Raw genomic sequence first — 17,728 nt, forward strand, 5'->3', positions numbered from 1 at the left:
GTGGTAATTAAATGCATGTTGTTTTTTGTTGTTGTTTCCGACCTTCAGCAACACTCACTCATCATTGATGTCAGGACCAGATGGACCTCTATCTAACGATAGAGAGATTCATGGAGCAGTAGGCAGTGATCCAAGCAGCGGCCTTGGATCCACGACTGAGAAAAGCAACGACCAAGGACAACCTGAACCGTCTGAAGGACGAGGACTTCCTTAAGACTGAGGAGTTTGTCCAGCTCATGAGAATCCTCTATACATCCACACTGTGTGTATCATGTGAAAAGAATGCCACCTGTGGACAGATCAAACCGTCCTCCACAAACTAGAAGAGCTCTTCACTGTGAAGCATGAAGATACAACGTTAGTGGCAACCATCAAAGACAATGTCTGGGAGAACCTCTCCGAGTGCTATCAGGATGAGGACATTCAAGCCTTCCTGCATGAGGCCACAGCAATGGACCCCAGATTTAAAGGGAGGCTGGTGAGTTACGCCACCTGGGACAGGCTGAGGAAGGCAACTGTTGAGGCAAATGTGACAGGAGCAACACCAGGGCTGTCAGAGGAGCCGGAGCAGACAGACAGACAGACAGACAGAGCACCAGCAACAGGAGGAGTCTGAATGAGAAGGAGAGGAAATGGAGGAGACAGTCCCTCCATTGTACAAAACAAGGTGATCCCTGGAGGAGCTGTTCTCAGAGGAGGACAGGAAGGTGAGGTTGACGATCCAACAGGACACCTCGTCCCTCACCCTCAGTGAGTGTGTTGACATAGAGGTGGAGCTCTACAAAGGCCTGCCATCTCCATGGCTGAAGATCCTGTGTAGTGGTGGTGGGAGAAGAGATACTCTGCCCCGCCTCACAAACATTACAACAAGCTACCTCTGTGCTCAAGCCTCCTCCACCCCTAGCGAGAGGGTATTTTCGACTGCAGGGAACACAATAAGCCAGGGGAGGTCCCGACTTCTGCCAGAGAAGGCAAATATGTTGATCTTTCTGTGTTAGTCCTTCTGCAGTCCACCTGCAGGCCCCACCCGTGTTGTTCTATACCACTGTATAGTCCTTCTGCAGTCCACCTGCAGGCCCCACCCGTGTTGTTCTATACCACTGTATAGTCCTTCTGCAGACCCCACCCGTGTTGTTCTATACCACTGTATAGTCCTTCTGCAGTCCACCTGTAGGCCCCACCCGTGTTGCTCTATACCACTGTATAGTCCTTCTGCAGTCCACCTGTAGGCCCCACCTGTGTTGTTCTATACCACTGTATAGTCCTTCTGCAGTCCACCTGTAGGCCCCACCCGTGTTGCTCTATACCACTGTATAGTCCTTCTGCAGCCTACCTGCAGGCCCCACCCGTGTTGTTCTATACCACTGTATAGTCCTTCTGCAGTCCACCTGTAGGCCCCACCCGTGTTGTTCTATACCACTGTATAGTCCTTCTGCAGTCCACCTGCAGGCCCCACCCGTGTTGCTCTATACCCCTGTATAGTCCTTCTGCAGTCCACCTGTAGGCCCCACCCGTGTTGTTCTATACCACTGTATAGTCCTTCTGCAGTCCACCTGCAGGCCCCACCTGTGTTGCTCTATACCACTGTATAGTCCTTCTGCAGTCCACCTGCAGGCCCCACCCGTGTTGCTCTATACCACTGTATAGTCGTTCTGCAGGCCCCACCTGTGTTGCTCTATACCACTGTATAGTCCTTCTGCAGTCCACCTGCAGGCCCCACCCGTGTTGCTCTATACCACTGTATAGTCCTTCTGCAGTCCACCTGCAGGCCCCACCCGTGTTGCTCTATACCACTGTATAGTCCTTCTGCAGCCTACCTGCAGGCCCCACCCGTGTTGTTCTATACCACTGTATAGTCCTTCTGCAGTCCACCTGCAGGCCCCACCCGTGTTGCTCTATACCACTGTATAGTCCTTCTGCAGTCCACCTGCAGGCCCCACCCGTGTTGCTCTATACCACTGTATAGTCCTTCTGCAGTCCACCTGCAGGCCCCACCCGTGTTGCTCTATACCACTGTATAGTCCTTCTGCAGTCCACCTGCAGGCCCCACCCGTGTTGCTCTATACCACTGTATAGTCCTTCTGCAGTCCACCTGCAGGCCCCACCCGTGTTGCTCTATACCACTGTATAGTCCTTCTGCAGCCTACCTGCAGGCCCCACCCGTGTTGCTCTATACCACTGTATAGTCCTTCTGCAGTCCACCTGTAGGCCCCACCCGTGTTGTTCTATACCACTGTATAGTCCTTCTGCAGTCCACCTGCAGGCCCCACCCGTGTTGCTCTATACCACTGTTAGTCCTTCTGCAGTCTACCTGCAGGCCCCACCCGTGTTGCTCTATACCACTGTTAGTCCTTCTGCAGTCTACCTGCAGGCCCCACCCGTGTTGCTCTATACCACTGTTAGTCCTTCTGCAGTCTACCTGCAGGCCCCACCTGTGTTGCTCTATACCACTGTATAGTCCTTCTGCAGGCCCCACCCGTGTTGTTCTATACCACTGTATAGTCCTTCTGCAGTCCACCTGCAGGCCCCACCCATGTTGTTCTATACCACTGTCTTATCTTCTGCAGCCTACCTGCAGGCCACACCCGTGTTGCTCTATACCACTGTATAGTCCTTCTGCAGTCCACCTGCAGGCCCCACCCGTGTTGTTCTATACCACTGTATAGTCCTTCTGCAGTCCACCTGCATGCCCCACCCGTGTTGTTCTATACCACTGTATAGTCCTTCTGCAGTCCACCTGCAGGCCCCACCCGTGTTGCTCTATACCACTGTATAGTCCTTCTGCAGTCCACCTGCAGGCCCCACCCGTGTTGTTCTATACCACTGTATAGTCCTTCTGCAGTCCACCTGCAGGCCCCACCCGTGTTGTTCTATACCACTGTATAGTCCTTCTGCAGTCCACCTGCAGGCCCCACCCGTGTTGTTCTATACCACTGTATAGTCCTTCTGCAGACCCCACCCGTGTTGTTCTATACCACTGTATAGTCCTTCTGCAGTCCACCTGCAGGCCCCACCCGTGTTGCTCTATACCACTGTATAGTCCTTCTGCAGTCCACCTGCAGGCCCCACCCGTGTTGCTCTATACCACTGTATAGTCCTTCTGCAGTCCACCTGCAGGCCCCACCCGTGTTGCTCTATACCACTGTATAGTCCTTCTGCAGTCCACCTGCAGGCCCCACCCGTGTTGCTCTATACCACTGTATAGTCCTTCTGCAGTCCACCTGCAGGCCCCACCCGTGTTGCTCTATACCACTGTATAGTCCTTCTGCAGTCCACCTGCAGGCCCCACCCGTGTTGTTCTATACCACTGTATAGTCCTTCTGCAGTCCACCTGCAGGCCCCACCCGTGTTGTTCTATACCACTGTATAGTCCTTCTGCAGTCCACCTGCATGCCCCACCCGTGTTGTTCTATACCACTGTATAGTCCTTCTGCAGTCCACCTGCAGGCCCCACCCGTGTTGCTCTATACCACTGTATAGTCCTTCTGCAGTCCACCTGCAGGCCCCACCCGTGTTGTTCTATACCACTGTATAGTCCTTCTGCAGTCCACCTGCAGGCCCCACCCGTGTTGTTCTATACCACTGTATAGTCCTTCTGCAGTCCACCTGCAGGCCCCACCCGTGTTGTTCTATACCACTGTATAGTCCTTCTGCAGTCCACCTGCAGGCCACACCCGTGTTGTTCTATACCACTGTATAGTCCTTCTGTAGTCCACCTGCAGGCCCCACCCGTGTTGTTCTATACCACTGTATAGTCCTTCTGCAGTCCACCTGCAGGCCCCACCCGTGTTGCTCTATACCACTGTATAGTCCTTCTGCAGTCCACCTGCAGGCCCCACCCGTGTTGCTCTATACCACTGTATAGTCCTTCTGCAGTCCACCTGTAGGCCCCACCCGTGTTGTTCTATACCACTGTATAGTCCTTCTGCAGTCCACCTGCAGGCCCCACCCGTGTTGTTCTATACCACTGTATAGTCCTTCTGCAGTCCACCTGCAGGCCCCACCCGTGTTGTTCTATACCACTGTATAGTCCTTCTGTAGTCCACCTGCAGGCCCCACCCGTGTTGTTCTATACCACTGTATAGTCCTTCTGCAGTCCACCTGCAGGCCCCACCCGTGTTGTTCTATACCACTGTATAGTCCTTCTGTAGTCCACCTGCAGGCCCCACCCGTGTTGCTCTATACCACTGTATAGTCCTTCTGCAGTCCACCTGTAGGCCCCACCCGTGTTGCTCTATACCACTGTATAGTCCTTCTGCAGTCCACCTGTAGGCCCCACCCGTGTTGCTCTATACCACTGTATAGTCCTTCTGCAGTCCACCTGCAGGCCCCACCCGTGTTGTTCTATACCACTGTATAGTCCTTCTGTAGTCCACCTGCAGGCCCCACCCGTGTTGCTCTATACCACTGTATAGTCCTTCTGCAGTCCACCTGTAGGCCCCACCCGTGTTGCTCTATACCACTGTATAGTCCTTCTGCAGTCCACCTGTAGGCCCCACCCGTGTTGCTCTATACCACTGTATAGTCCTTCTGCAGTCCACCTGTAGGCCCCACCCGTGTTGTTCTATACCACTGTCTTATCTTCTGCAGTCCACCTGCAGGCCCCACCCGTGTTGTTCTATACCACTGTATAGTCCTTCTGCAGTCCACCTGCAGGCCCCACCCGTGTTGCTCTATACCACTGTATAGTCCTTCTGCAGTCCACCTGCAGGCCCCACCCGTGTTGCTCTATACCACTGTATAGTCCTTCTGCAGTCCACCTGTAGGCCCCACCCGTGTTGTTCTATACCACTGTATAGTCCTTCTGCAGTCCACCTGTAGGCCCCACCCGTGTTGCTCTATACCACTGTATAGTCCTTCTGCAGTCCACCTGCAGGCCCCACCCGTGTTGTTCTATACCACTGTATAGTCCTTCTGCAGTCCACCTGCAGGCCCCACCCGTGTTGTTCTATACCACTGTATAGTCCTTCTGCAGCCTACCTGCAGGCCCCACCCGTGTTGCTCTATACCACTGTATAGTCCTTCTGCAGTCCACCTGCAGGCCCCACCCGTGTTGTTCTATACCACTGTATAGTCCTTCTGCAGTCCACCTGCAGGCCCCACCCGTGTTGCTCTATACCACTGTATAGTCCTTCTGCAGTCCACCTGCAGGCCCCACCCGTGTTGCTCTATACCACTGTATAGTCCTTCTGCAGTCCACCTGCAGGCCCCACCCGTGTTGCTCTATACCACTGTATAGTCCTTCTGCAGTCCACCTGCAGGCCCCACCCGTGTTGTTCTATACCACTGTATAGTCCTTCTGCAGTCCACCTGCAGGCCCCACCCGTGTTGCTCTATACCACTGTATAGTCCTTCTGCAGTCCACCTGCAGGCCCCACCCGTGTTGCTCTATACCACTGTATAGTCCTTCTGCAGTCCACCTGCAGGCCCCACCCGTGTTGCTCTATACCACTGTATAGTCCTTCTGCAGCCTACCTGCAGGCCCCACCTGTGTTGTTCTATACCACTGTATAGTCCTTCTGCAGTCCACCTGTAGGCCCCACCCGTGTTGTTCTATACCACTGTATAGTCCTTCTGCAGGCCCCACCCGTGTTGTTCTATACCACTGTATAGTCCTTCTGCAGTCCACCTGCAGGCCCCACCCGTGTTGTTCTATACCACTGTATAGTCCTTCTGCAGCCTACCTGCAGGCCCCACCCGTGTTGCTCTATACCACTGTATAGTCCTTCTGCAGTCCACCTGCAGGCCCCACCCGTGTTGTTCTATACCACTGTATAGTCCTTCTGCAGTCCACCTGCAGGCCCCACCCGTGTTGCTCTATACCACTGTATAGTCCTTCTGCAGTCCACCTGCAGGCCCCACCCGTGTTGCTCTATACCACTGTATAGTCCTTCTGCAGGCCCCACCCGTGTTGCTCTATACCACTGTATAGTCCTTCTGCAGTCCACCTGCAGGCCCCACCCGTGTTGTTCTATACCACTGTATAGTCCTTCTGCAGTCCACCTGCAGGCCCCACCCGTGTTGTTCTATACCACTGTATAGTCCTTCTGCAGTCCACCTGTAGGCCCCACCCGTGTTGCTCTATACCACTGTATAGTCCTTCTGCAGTCCACCTGCAGGCCCCACCCGTGTTGCTCTATACCACTGTATAGTCCTTCTGCAGTCCACCTGCAGGCCACACCCGTGTTGTTCTATACCACTGTATAGTCCTTCTGCAGTCCACCTGCAGGCCCCACCCGTGTTGTTCTATACCACTGTATAGTCCTTCTGCAGTCCACCTGCAGGCCCCACCCGTGTTGTTCTATACCACTGTATAGTCCTTCTGCAGCCTACCTGCAGGCCCCACCCGTGTTGCTCTATACCACTGTATAGTCCTTCTGCAGTCCACCTGCAGGCCCCACCCGTGTTGTTCTATACCACTGTATAGTCCTTCTGCAGTCCACCTGCAGGCCCCACCCGTGTTGTTCTATACCACTGTATAGTCCTTCTGCAGTCCACCTGTAGGCCCCACCCGTGTTGCTCTATACCACTGTATAGTCCTTCTGCAGTCCACCTGCAGGCCCCACCCGTGTTGCTCTATACCACTGTATAGTCCTTCTGCAGTCCACCTGCAGGCCACACCCGTGTTGTTCTATACCACTGTATAGTCCTTCTGCAGTCCACCTGCAGGCCCCACCCGTGTTGTTCTATACCACTGTATAGTCCTTCTGCAGTCCACCTGCAGGCCCCACCCGTGTTGTTCTATACCACTGTATAGTCCTTCTGCAGCCTACCTGCAGGCCCCACCCGTGTTGCTCTATACCACTGTTAGTCCTTCTGCAGTCTACCTGCAGGCCCCACCTGTGTTGCTCTATACCACTGTTAGTCCTTCTGCAGTCTACCTGCAGGCCCCACCCGTGTTGCTCTATACCACTGTTAGTCCTTCTGCAGTCTACCTGCAGGCCCCACCCGTGTTGCTCTATACCACTGTTAGTCCTTCTGCAGTCTACCTGCAGGCCCCACCCGTGTTGCTCTATACCACTGTTAGTCCTTCTGCAGTCTACCTGCAGGCCCCACCCGTGTTGCTCTATACCACTGTTAGTCCTTCTGCAGTCTACCTGCAGGCCCCACCCGTGTTGCTCTATACCACTGTATAGTCCTTCTGCAGTCCACCTGCAGGCCACACCCGTGTTGTTCTATACCACTGTATAGTCCTTCTGCAGTCCACCTGCAGGCCACACCCGTGTTGTTCTATACCACTGTATAGTCCTTCTGTAGTCCACCTGCAGGCCCCACCCGTGTTGTTCTATACCACTGTATAGTCCTTCTGCAGTCCACCTGCAGGCCCCACCCGTGTTGCTCTATACCACTGTATAGTCCTTCTGCAGTCCACCTGCAGGCCCCACCCGTGTTGTTCTATACCACTGTATAGTCCTTCTGCAGTCCACCTGCAGGCCCCACCCGTGTTGCTCTATACCACTGTATAGTCCTTCTGCAGTCCACCTGCAGGCCCCACCCGTGTTGCTCTATACCACTGTATAGTCCTTCTGCAGTCCACCTGTAGGCCCCACCCGTGTTGTTCTATACCACTGTATAGTCCTTCTGCAGTCCACCTGTAGGCCCCACCCGTGTTGCTCTATACCACTGTATAGTCCTTCTGCAGTCCACCTGCAGGCCCCACCCGTGTTGTTCTATACCACTGTATAGTCCTTCTGCAGTCCACCTGCAGGCCCCACCCGTGTTGTTCTATACCACTGTATAGTCCTTCTGCAGCCTACCTGCAGGCCCCACCCGTGTTGCTCTATACCACTGTATAGTCCTTCTGCAGTCCACCTGCAGGCCCCACCCGTGTTGTTCTATACCACTGTATAGTCCTTCTGCAGTCCACCTGCAGGCCCCACCCGTGTTGCTCTATACCACTGTATAGTCCTTCTGCAGTCCACCTGCAGGCCCCACCCGTGTTGCTCTATACCACTGTATAGTCCTTCTGCAGTCCACCTGCAGGCCCCACCCGTGTTGCTCTATACCACTGTATAGTCCTTCTGCAGTCCACCTGCAGGCCCCACCCGTGTTGTTCTATACCACTGTATAGTCCTTCTGCAGTCCACCTGCAGGCCCCACCCGTGTTGCTCTATACCACTGTATAGTCCTTCTGCAGTCCACCTGCAGGCCCCACCCGTGTTGCTCTATACCACTGTATAGTCCTTCTGCAGTCCACCTGCAGGCCCCACCCGTGTTGCTCTATACCACTGTATAGTCCTTCTGCAGCCTACCTGCAGGCCCCACCTGTGTTGTTCTATACCACTGTATAGTCCTTCTGCAGTCCACCTGTAGGCCCCACCCGTGTTGTTCTATACCACTGTATAGTCCTTCTGCAGGCCCCACCCGTGTTGTTCTATACCACTGTATAGTCCTTCTGCAGTCCACCTGCAGGCCCCACCCGTGTTGTTCTATACCACTGTATAGTCCTTCTGCAGCCTACCTGCAGGCCCCACCCGTGTTGCTCTATACCACTGTATAGTCCTTCTGCAGTCCACCTGCAGGCCCCACCCGTGTTGTTCTATACCACTGTATAGTCCTTCTGCAGTCCACCTGCAGGCCCCACCCGTGTTGCTCTATACCACTGTATAGTCCTTCTGCAGTCCACCTGCAGGCCCCACCCGTGTTGCTCTATACCACTGTATAGTCCTTCTGCAGTCCACCTGCAGGCCACACCCGTGTTGCTCTATACCACTGTATAGTCCTTCTGCAGTCCACCTGCAGGCCCCACCCGTGTTGCTCTATACCACTGTATAGTCCTTCTGCAGTCCACCTGCAGGCCCCACCCGTGTTGCTCTATACCACTGTATAGTCCTTCTGCAGTCCACCTGCAGGCCACACCCGTGTTGCTCTATACCACTGTATAGTCCTTCTGCAGTCCACCTGCAGGCCCCACCCGTGTTGCTCTATACCACTGTATAGTCCTTCTGCAGTCCACCTGCAGGCCCCACCCGTGTTGCTCTATACCACTGTATAGTCCTTCTGCAGTCCACCTGCAGGCCACACCCGTGTTGCTCTATACCACTGTATAGTCCTTCTGCAGTCCACCTGCAGGCCCCACCCGTGTTGTTCTATACCACTGTATAGTCCTTCTGCAGTCCACCTGTAGGCCCCACCCGTGTTGCTCTATACCACTGTATAGTCCTTCTGCAGTCCACCTGCAGGCCCCACCCGTGTTGCTCTATACCACTGTATAGTCCTTCTGCAGTCCACCTGCAGGCCACACCCGTGTTGTTCTATACCACTGTATAGTCCTTCTGCAGTCCACCTGCAGGCCCCACCCGTGTTGTTCTATACCACTGTATAGTCCTTCTGCAGTCCACCTGCAGGCCCCACCCGTGTTGTTCTATACCACTGTATAGTCCTTCTGCAGCCTACCTGCAGGCCCCACCCGTGTTGCTCTATACCACTGTTAGTCCTTCTGCAGTCTACCTGCAGGCCCCACCCGTGTTGCTCTATACCACTGTTAGTCCTTCTGCAGTCTACCTGCAGGCCCCACCCGTGTTGCTCTATACCACTGTATAGTCCTTCTGCAGTCCACCTGCAGGCCCCACCCGTGTTGCTCTATACCACTGTATAGTCCTTCTGCAGTCCACCTGCAGGCCCCACCCGTGTTGCTCTATACCACTGTATAGTCCTTCTGCAGTCCACCTGCAGGCCCCACCCGTGTTGCTCTATACCACTGTATAGTCCTTCTGCAGTCCACCTGCAGGCCCCACCCGTGTTGCTCTATACCACTGTATAGTCCTTCTGCAGTCCACCTGCAGGCCACACCCGTGTTGTTCTATACCACTGTATAGTCCTTCTGCAGTCCACCTGCAGGCCCCACCCGTGTTGCTCTATACCACTGTATAGTCCTTCTGCAGTCCACCTGCAGGCCCCACCCGTGTTGCTCTATACCACTGTATAGTCCTTCTGCAGTCCACCTGCAGGCCACACCCGTGTTGCTCTATACCACTGTATAGTCCTTCTGCAGTCCACCTGCAGGCCCCACCCGTGTTGCTCTATACCACTGTATAGTCCTTCTGCAGTCCACCTGCAGGCCCCACCCGTGTTGCTCTATACCACTGTATAGTCCTTCTGCAGTCCACCTGCAGGCCACACCCGTGTTGCTCTATACCACTGTATAGTCCTTCTGCAGTCCACCTGCAGGCCCCACCCGTGTTGCTCTATACCACTGTATAGTCCTTCTGCAGTCCACCTGCAGGCCCCACCCGTGTTGCTCTATACCACTGTATAGTCCTTCTGCAGTCCACCTGCAGGCCACACCCGTGTTGCTCTATACCACTGTATAGTCCTTCTGCAGTCCACCTGCAGGCCCCACCAGTGTTGTTCTATACCACTGTATTGTCTTCTGCAGCCTACCTGCAGGCCCCACCTGTGTTGTTCTATATCACTGTATAGTCCTTCTGCAGCCTACCTGCAGGCCCCACCTGTGTTGTTCTATATCACTGTATAGTCCTTCTGCAGCCTACCTGCAGGCCCCACCTGTGTTGTTCTATATCACTGTATAGTCCTTCTGCAGCCTACCTGCAGGCCCCACCTGTGTTGTTCTATACCACTGTATAGTCCTTCTGCAGCCTACCTGCAGGCCCCACCAGTGTTGTTCTATACCACTGTATAGTCCTTCTGCAGTCCACCTGCAGGCCCCACCCGTGTTGCTCTATACCACTGTATAGTCCTTCTGCAGTCCACCTGCAGGCCCCACCCGTGTTGCTCTATACCACTGTATAGTCCTTCTGCAGTCCACCTGCAGGCCCCACCCGTGTTGCTCTATACCACTGTATAGTCCTTCTGCAGTCCACCTGCAGGCCCCACCCGTGTTGCTCTATACCACTGTATAGTCCTTCTGCAGTCCACCTGCAGGCCACACCCGTGTTGTTCTATACCACTGTATAGTCCTTCTGCAGTCCACCTGCAGGCCCCACCCGTGTTGCTCTATACCACTGTATAGTCCTTCTGCAGTCCACCTGCAGGCCCCACCCGTGTTGCTCTATACCACTGTATAGTCCTTCTGCAGTCCACCTGCAGGCCACACCCGTGTTGCTCTATACCACTGTATAGTCCTTCTGCAGTCCACCTGCAGGCCCCACCCGTGTTGCTCTATACCACTGTATAGTCCTTCTGCAGTCCACCTGCAGGCCCCACCCGTGTTGCTCTATACCACTGTATAGTCCTTCTGCAGTCCACCTGCAGGCCACACCCGTGTTGCTCTATACCACTGTATAGTCCTTCTGCAGTCCACCTGCAGGCCCCACCCGTGTTGCTCTATACCACTGTATAGTCCTTCTGCAGTCCACCTGCAGGCCCCACCCGTGTTGCTCTATACCACTGTATAGTCCTTCTGCAGTCCACCTGCAGGCCACACCCGTGTTGCTCTATACCACTGTATAGTCCTTCTGCAGTCCACCTGCAGGCCCCACCCGTGTTGTTCTATACCACTGTATAGTCCTTCTGCAGTCCACCTGCAGGCCCCACCCGTGTTGCTCTATATCACTGTATAGTCCTTCTGCAGCCTACCTGCAGGCCCCACCCGTGTTGTTCTATACCACTGTATAGTCCTTCTGCAGTCCACCTGCAGGCCCCACCCGTGTTGCTCTATACCACTGTATAGTCCTTCTGCAGTCCACCTGCAGGCCCCACCCGTGTTGCTCTATACCACTGTATAGTCCTTCTGCAGTCCACCTGCAGGCCCCACCCGTGTTGCTCTATACCACTGTATAGTCCTTCTGCAGTCCACCTGCAGGCCCCACCCGTGTTGCTCTATACCACTGTATAGTCCTTCTGCAGTCCACCTGCAGGCCCCACCCGTGTTGCTCTATACCACTGTATAGTCCTTCTGCAGTCCACCTGCAGGCCACACCCGTGTTGTTCTATACCACTGTATAGTCCTTCTGCAGTCCACCTGCAGGCCCCACCCGTGTTGCTCTATACCACTGTATAGTCCTTCTGCAGTCCACCTGCAGGCCCCACCCGTGTTGCTCTATACCACTGTATAGTCCTTCTGCAGTCCACCTGCAGGCCACACCCGTGTTGCTCTATACCACTGTATAGTCCTTCTGCAGTCCACCTGCAGGCCCCACCCGTGTTGCTCTATACCACTGTATAGTCCTTCTGCAGTCCACCTGCAGGCCCCACCCGTGTTGCTCTATACCACTGTATAGTCCTTCTGCAGTCCACCTGCAGGCCACACCCGTGTTGCTCTATACCACTGTATAGTCCTTCTGCAGTCCACCTGCAGGCCCCACCCGTGTTGCTCTATACCACTGTATAGTCCTTCTGCAGTCCACCTGCAGGCCCCACCCGTGTTGCTCTATACCACTGTATAGTCCTTCTGCAGTCCACCTGCAGGCCACACCCGTGTTGCTCTATACCACTGTATAGTCCTTCTGCAGTCCACCTGCAGGCCCCACCCGTGTTGTTCTATACCACTGTATAGTCCTTCTGCAGTCCACCTGCAAGCCCCACCCGTGTTGCTCTATACCACTGTATAGTCCTTCTGCAGTCCACCTGCAGGCCACACCCGTGTTGCTCTATACCACTGTATAGTCCTTCTGCAGTCCACCTGCAGGCCCCACCCGTGTTGCTCTATACCACTGTATAGTCCTTCTGCAGTCCACCTACAGGCCCCACCCGTGTTGCTCTATACCACTGTATAGTCCTTCTGCAGTCCACCTGCAGGTCCTACCCGTGTTGTTCTATACCACTGTATAGTCCTTCTGCAGTCCACCTGCAGGCCCCACCCGTGTTGTTCTATACCACTGTATAGTCCTTCTGCAGTCCACCTGCAGGCCCCACCCGTGTTGTTCTATACCACTGTATAGTCCTTCTGCAGTCCACCTGCAGGCCCCACCCGTGTTGTTCTATACCACTGTATAGTCCTTCTGCAGTCCACCTGCAGGCCCCACCCGTGTTGTTCTATACCACTGTATAGTCCTTCTGCAGTCCACCTGCAAGCCCCACCCGTGTTGCTCTATACCACTGTATAGTCCTTCTGCAGTCCACCTGCAGGCCACACCCGTGTTGCTCTATACCACTGTATAGTCCTTCTGCAGTCCACCTGCAGGCCCCACCCGTGTTGCTCTATACCACTGTATAGTCCTTCTGCAGTCCACCTACAGGCCCCACCCGTGTTGCTCTATACCACTGTATAGTCCTTCTGCAGTCCACCTGCAGGCCCCACCCGTGTTGCTCTATACCACTGTATAGTCCTTCTGCAGTCCACCTGCAGGCCCCACCCGTGTTGCTCTATACCACTGTATAGTCCTTCTGCAGTCCACCTGCAGGCCCCACCCGTGTTGCTCTATACCCCTGTATAGTCCTTCTGCAGTCCACCTGCAGGCCCCACCCGTGTTGTTCTATACCACTATTTTCTTTTGCAGGAAAATATTGTTTTAATTTGTTTTGCATTTCCATCCATCGCCACAACATTAGTCTACAATTAGCGATTTGTTCAAAAACATTGCTGTTTCTTTTGCTGTAAATAATTGTTTATTTGATATATTTTACATTTCAGAAAATAAAGCAAATGTTAATTATGTTAAAGTACCGGATCGATAAGCAGCATCAGTAAGAGTAGGAATACTGTTAAAGTACCGGATCGATAAGCAGCATCAGTAAGAGTAGGAATACAGTTAAAGTACCGGATCGATAAGCAGCATCAGTAAGAGTAGGAATACAGTTAAAGTACCGGATCGATAAGCAGCATCAGTAAGAGTAGGAATACAGTTAAAGTACCGGATCGATAAGCAGCATCAGTAAGAGTAGGAATACAGTTAAAGTACCGGATCGATAAGCAGCATCAGTAAGAGTAGGAATACTGTTAAAGTACCGGATCGATAAGCAGCATCAGTAAGAGTAGGAATACAGTTAAAGTACCGGATCGATAAGCAGCATCAGTAAGAGTAGGAATACAGTTAAAGTACCGGATCGATAAGCAGCATCAGTAAGAGTAGGAATACAGTTAAAGTACCGGATCGATAAGCAGCATCAGTAAGAGTAGGAATACAGTTAAAGTACCGGATCGATAAGCAGCATCAGTAAGAGTAGGAATACCGTTCAAATCTTAACGATACCCATCCCTACTCTGAACACTGATTTTTTGGCACCCAGTGTGTGTGTGTGTGTGTGTGTGTGTGTGTGTGTGTGTGTGTGTGTGTGTGTAGCTAGAAAGACGTGCCTGTGAGCGAGTATATACTTGAATGGACAGCCCTTAGGGAAGCTACTATGTGAGAAAGAATGTCAGGCATTTCACAGTGAGGAGAGCTTGGGCTGTAGCCCTGGCCTCAACCCCCACCACCCTGCAGAGGACGGAAGGGGGACATTTCCATCTTAGATTTGCAACATGTTGTGGTGTTACAGTCCTGGGTATTTTATAGGAGAAATATAGCCCTGAAAGATCTACGACCCAAAGAGGACTGTTGAACAACAGGGCTGCAGTAAATCCAACCGATTCCAAGAGCTATTCTGGGACATGGCCATGTAGCGCTTTCGACATGGTTAAGAGTAACAGCCCGTGACAATGGATCAGGAGGAACATACAGTGCTTTCAGAAAGTAATCACACACACCTTTTGCCACATTCTGTTGTGTTACAAAGTGGGATTAAACTAGATTTCATGTTGTTGTGTTACAAAGTAGGATTAAACTAGATTTCATGTTGTTGTGTTACAAAGTAGGATTAAACTAGATTTCATGTTGTTGTGTTACAAAGTAGGATTGTACTAGATTTCATGTTGTTGTGTTACAAAGTAGGATTGTACTAGATTTCATGTTGTGTTACAAAGTAGGATTGTACTAGATTTCATGTTGTTGTGTTACAAAGTAGGATTAAACTAGATTTCATGTTGTTGTGTTACAAAGTAGGATTAAACTAGATTTCATGTTGTTGTGTTACAAAGTAGGATTAAACTAGATTTCATGTTGTTGTGTTACAAAGTAGGATTAAACTAGATTTCATGTTGTTGTGTTACAAAGTAGGATTAAACTAGATTTCATGTTGTTGTGTTACAAAGTAGGATTAAACTAGATTTCATGTTGTTGTGTTACAAAGTAGGATTAAACTAGATTTCATGTTGTTGTGTTACAAAGTAGGATTGTACTAGATTTCATGTTGTTGTGTTACAAAGTAGGATTGTACTAGATTTCATGTTGTTGTGTTACAAAGTAGGATTGTACTAGATTTCATGTTGTTGTGTTACAAAGTAGGATTGTACTAGATTTCATGTTGTTGTGTTACAAAGTAGGATTGTACTAGATTTCATGTTGTTGTGTTACAAAGTAGGATTGTACTAGATTTCATGTTGTTGTGTTACAAAGTAGGATTGTACTAGATTTCATGTTGTTGTGTTACAAAGTAGGATTGTACTAGATTTCATGTTGTTGTGTTACAAAGTAGGATTGTACTAGATTTCATGTTGTTGTGTTACAAAGTAGGATTGTACTAGATTTCATGTTGTTGTGTTACAAAGTAGGATTGTACTAGATTTCATGTTGTTGTGTTACAAAGTAGGATTGTACTAGATTTCATGTTGTTGTGTTACAAAGTAGGATTGTACTAGATTTCATGTTGTTGTGTTACAAAGTAGGATTGTACTAGATTTTCATGTTGTTGTGTTACAAAGTAGGATTGTACTAGATTTCATGTTGTTGTGTTACAAAGTAGGATTGTACTAGATTTCATGTTGTTGTGTTACAAAGTAGGATTGTACTAGATTTCATGTTGTTGTGTTACAAAGTAGGATTGTACTAGATTTCATGTTGTTGTGTTACAAAGTAGGATTGTACTAGATTTCATGTTGTTGTGTTACAAAGTAGGATTGTACTAGATTTCATGTTGTTGTGTTACAAAGTAGGATTGTACTAGATTTCATGTTGTTGTGTTACAAAGTAGGATTGTACTTGATTTCATGTTGTTGTGTTACAAAGTAGGATTGTACTAGATTTCATGTTGTTGTGTTACAAAGTAGGATTGTACTAGATTTCATGTTGTTGTGTTACAAAGTAGGATTGTACTAGATTTCATGTTGTTGTGTTACAAAGTAGGATTGTACTAGATTTCATGTTGTTGTGTTACAAAGTAGGATTGTACTAGATTTCATGTTGTTGTGTTACAAAGTAGGATTGTACTAGATTTCATGTTGTTGTGTTACAAAGTAGGATTAAACTAGATTTCATGTTGTTGTGTTACAAAGTAGGATTAAACTAGATTTGTCATTTTTTGTCAACAATCAACAACAACAAAAAATACTCTTAATGTTAAGTGGGAAAAAAATTCTACCATTTGTAAAAAATAATAATAATTTTAAAAACAATATTATATTGAATACAATAACAATATTGTATTCAACCCTCTGAGTCAATTTTTATTTATTTATTTTATTTTTATTTCACCTTTATTTAACCAGGTAGGCTAGTTGAGAACAAGTTCTCATTTGCAACTGCGACCTGGCCAAGATAAAGCATAGCAGTGTGAACAGACAACAGAGTTACACATGGAGTAAACAATTAGCAAGTCAATAACACAGTAGAAAAAAATGGGCAATCTATATACAATGTGTGCAAAAGGCATGAGGAGGTAGGCGAATAATACAATTTTGCAGATTAACACTGGAGTGATAAATGATCAGATGGGCATGTACAGGTAGAGATATTGGTGTGCAAAAGAGCAGAAAAGTAAATAAATAAAAACAGTATAAAAACAGTATGGGAATGAGGCAGGTGAAAAAGGGTGAGCTATTTACCTATAGACTATGTACAGCTGCAGCGATCGGTTAGCTGCTCGGATAGCTGATGTTTGAAGTTGGTGAGGGAGATAAAAGTCTCCAACTTCAGCGATTTTTGCAATTCGTTCCAGTCACAGGCAGCAGAGTACTGGAACGAAAGGCGGCCAAATGAGGTGTTGGCTTTAGGGATGATCAGTGAGATACACCTGCTGGAGCGCGTGCTACGGATGGGTGTTGCCATCGTGACCAGTGAACTGAGATAAGGCGGAGCTTTACCTAGCATGGACTTGTAAATGACCTGGAGCCAGTGGGTCTGGCGACGAATATGTAGTGAGGGCCAGCCGACTAGAGCATACAAGTCGCAGTGGTGGGTGGTATAAGGTGCTTTAGTGACAAAACGGATGGCACTGTGATAGACTGCATCCAGTTTGCTGAGTAGAGTGTTGGAAGCCATTTTGTAGATGACATCGCCGAAGTCGAGGATCGGTAGGATAGTCAGTTTTACTAGGGTAAGCTTGGCAGCGTGAGTGAAGGAGGCTTTGTTGCGGAATAGAAAGCCGACTCTGGATTTGATTTTTGATTGGAGATGTTTGATGTGAGTCTGGAAGGAGAGTTTGCAGTCTAGCCAGACACCTAGGTACTTATAGATGTCCACATATTCAAGGTTGGAACCATCCAGGGTGGTGATGCTAGTCGGGCATGCGGGTGCAGGCAGCGATCGGTTGAAAAGCATGCATTTGGTTTTACTCGCGTTTAAGAGCAGTTGGAGGCCACGGAAGGAGTGCTGTATGGCATTGAAGCTCGTTTGGAGGTTTGATAGCACAGTGTCCAATGACGGGCCGAAAGTATATAGAATGGTGTCGTCTGCGTAGAGGTGGATCAGGGAATCGCCCGCAGCAAGAGCAACATCATTGATATATACAGAGAAAAGAGTCGGCCCGAGAATTGAACCCTGTGGCACCCCCATAGAGACTGCCAGAGGACCGG

At 50.6% G+C, this 17,728-nt stretch overlaps 1 protein-coding gene and 1 long non-coding RNA gene across 5 annotated transcripts in view; both read right to left on the reverse strand.

The window, feature by feature from the left end:
* Window positions 1-17,728, reverse strand: part of LOC118386432 (tyrosine-protein phosphatase non-receptor type 4-like) — a 134,365-nt gene that overhangs the window by 84,926 nt on the left and 31,711 nt on the right. The gene's annotated exons all lie outside the window — the stretch shown is intronic.
* Window positions 2,272-9,517, reverse strand: LOC127931161 (uncharacterized). The gene is made up of 3 exons (XR_008140028.1): window positions 9,397-9,517; window positions 6,774-7,097; window positions 2,272-2,419 (listed from the first exon to the last, which is right to left on the reverse strand). It is a non-coding gene; the product is annotated as an uncharacterized LOC127931161 (long non-coding RNA).

Source organism: Oncorhynchus keta, chromosome 7 (assembly GCF_023373465.1).
Source record: "Oncorhynchus keta strain PuntledgeMale-10-30-2019 chromosome 7, Oket_V2, whole genome shotgun sequence".
Taxonomy (NCBI): Eukaryota; Metazoa; Chordata; class Actinopteri; order Salmoniformes; family Salmonidae; genus Oncorhynchus; species Oncorhynchus keta.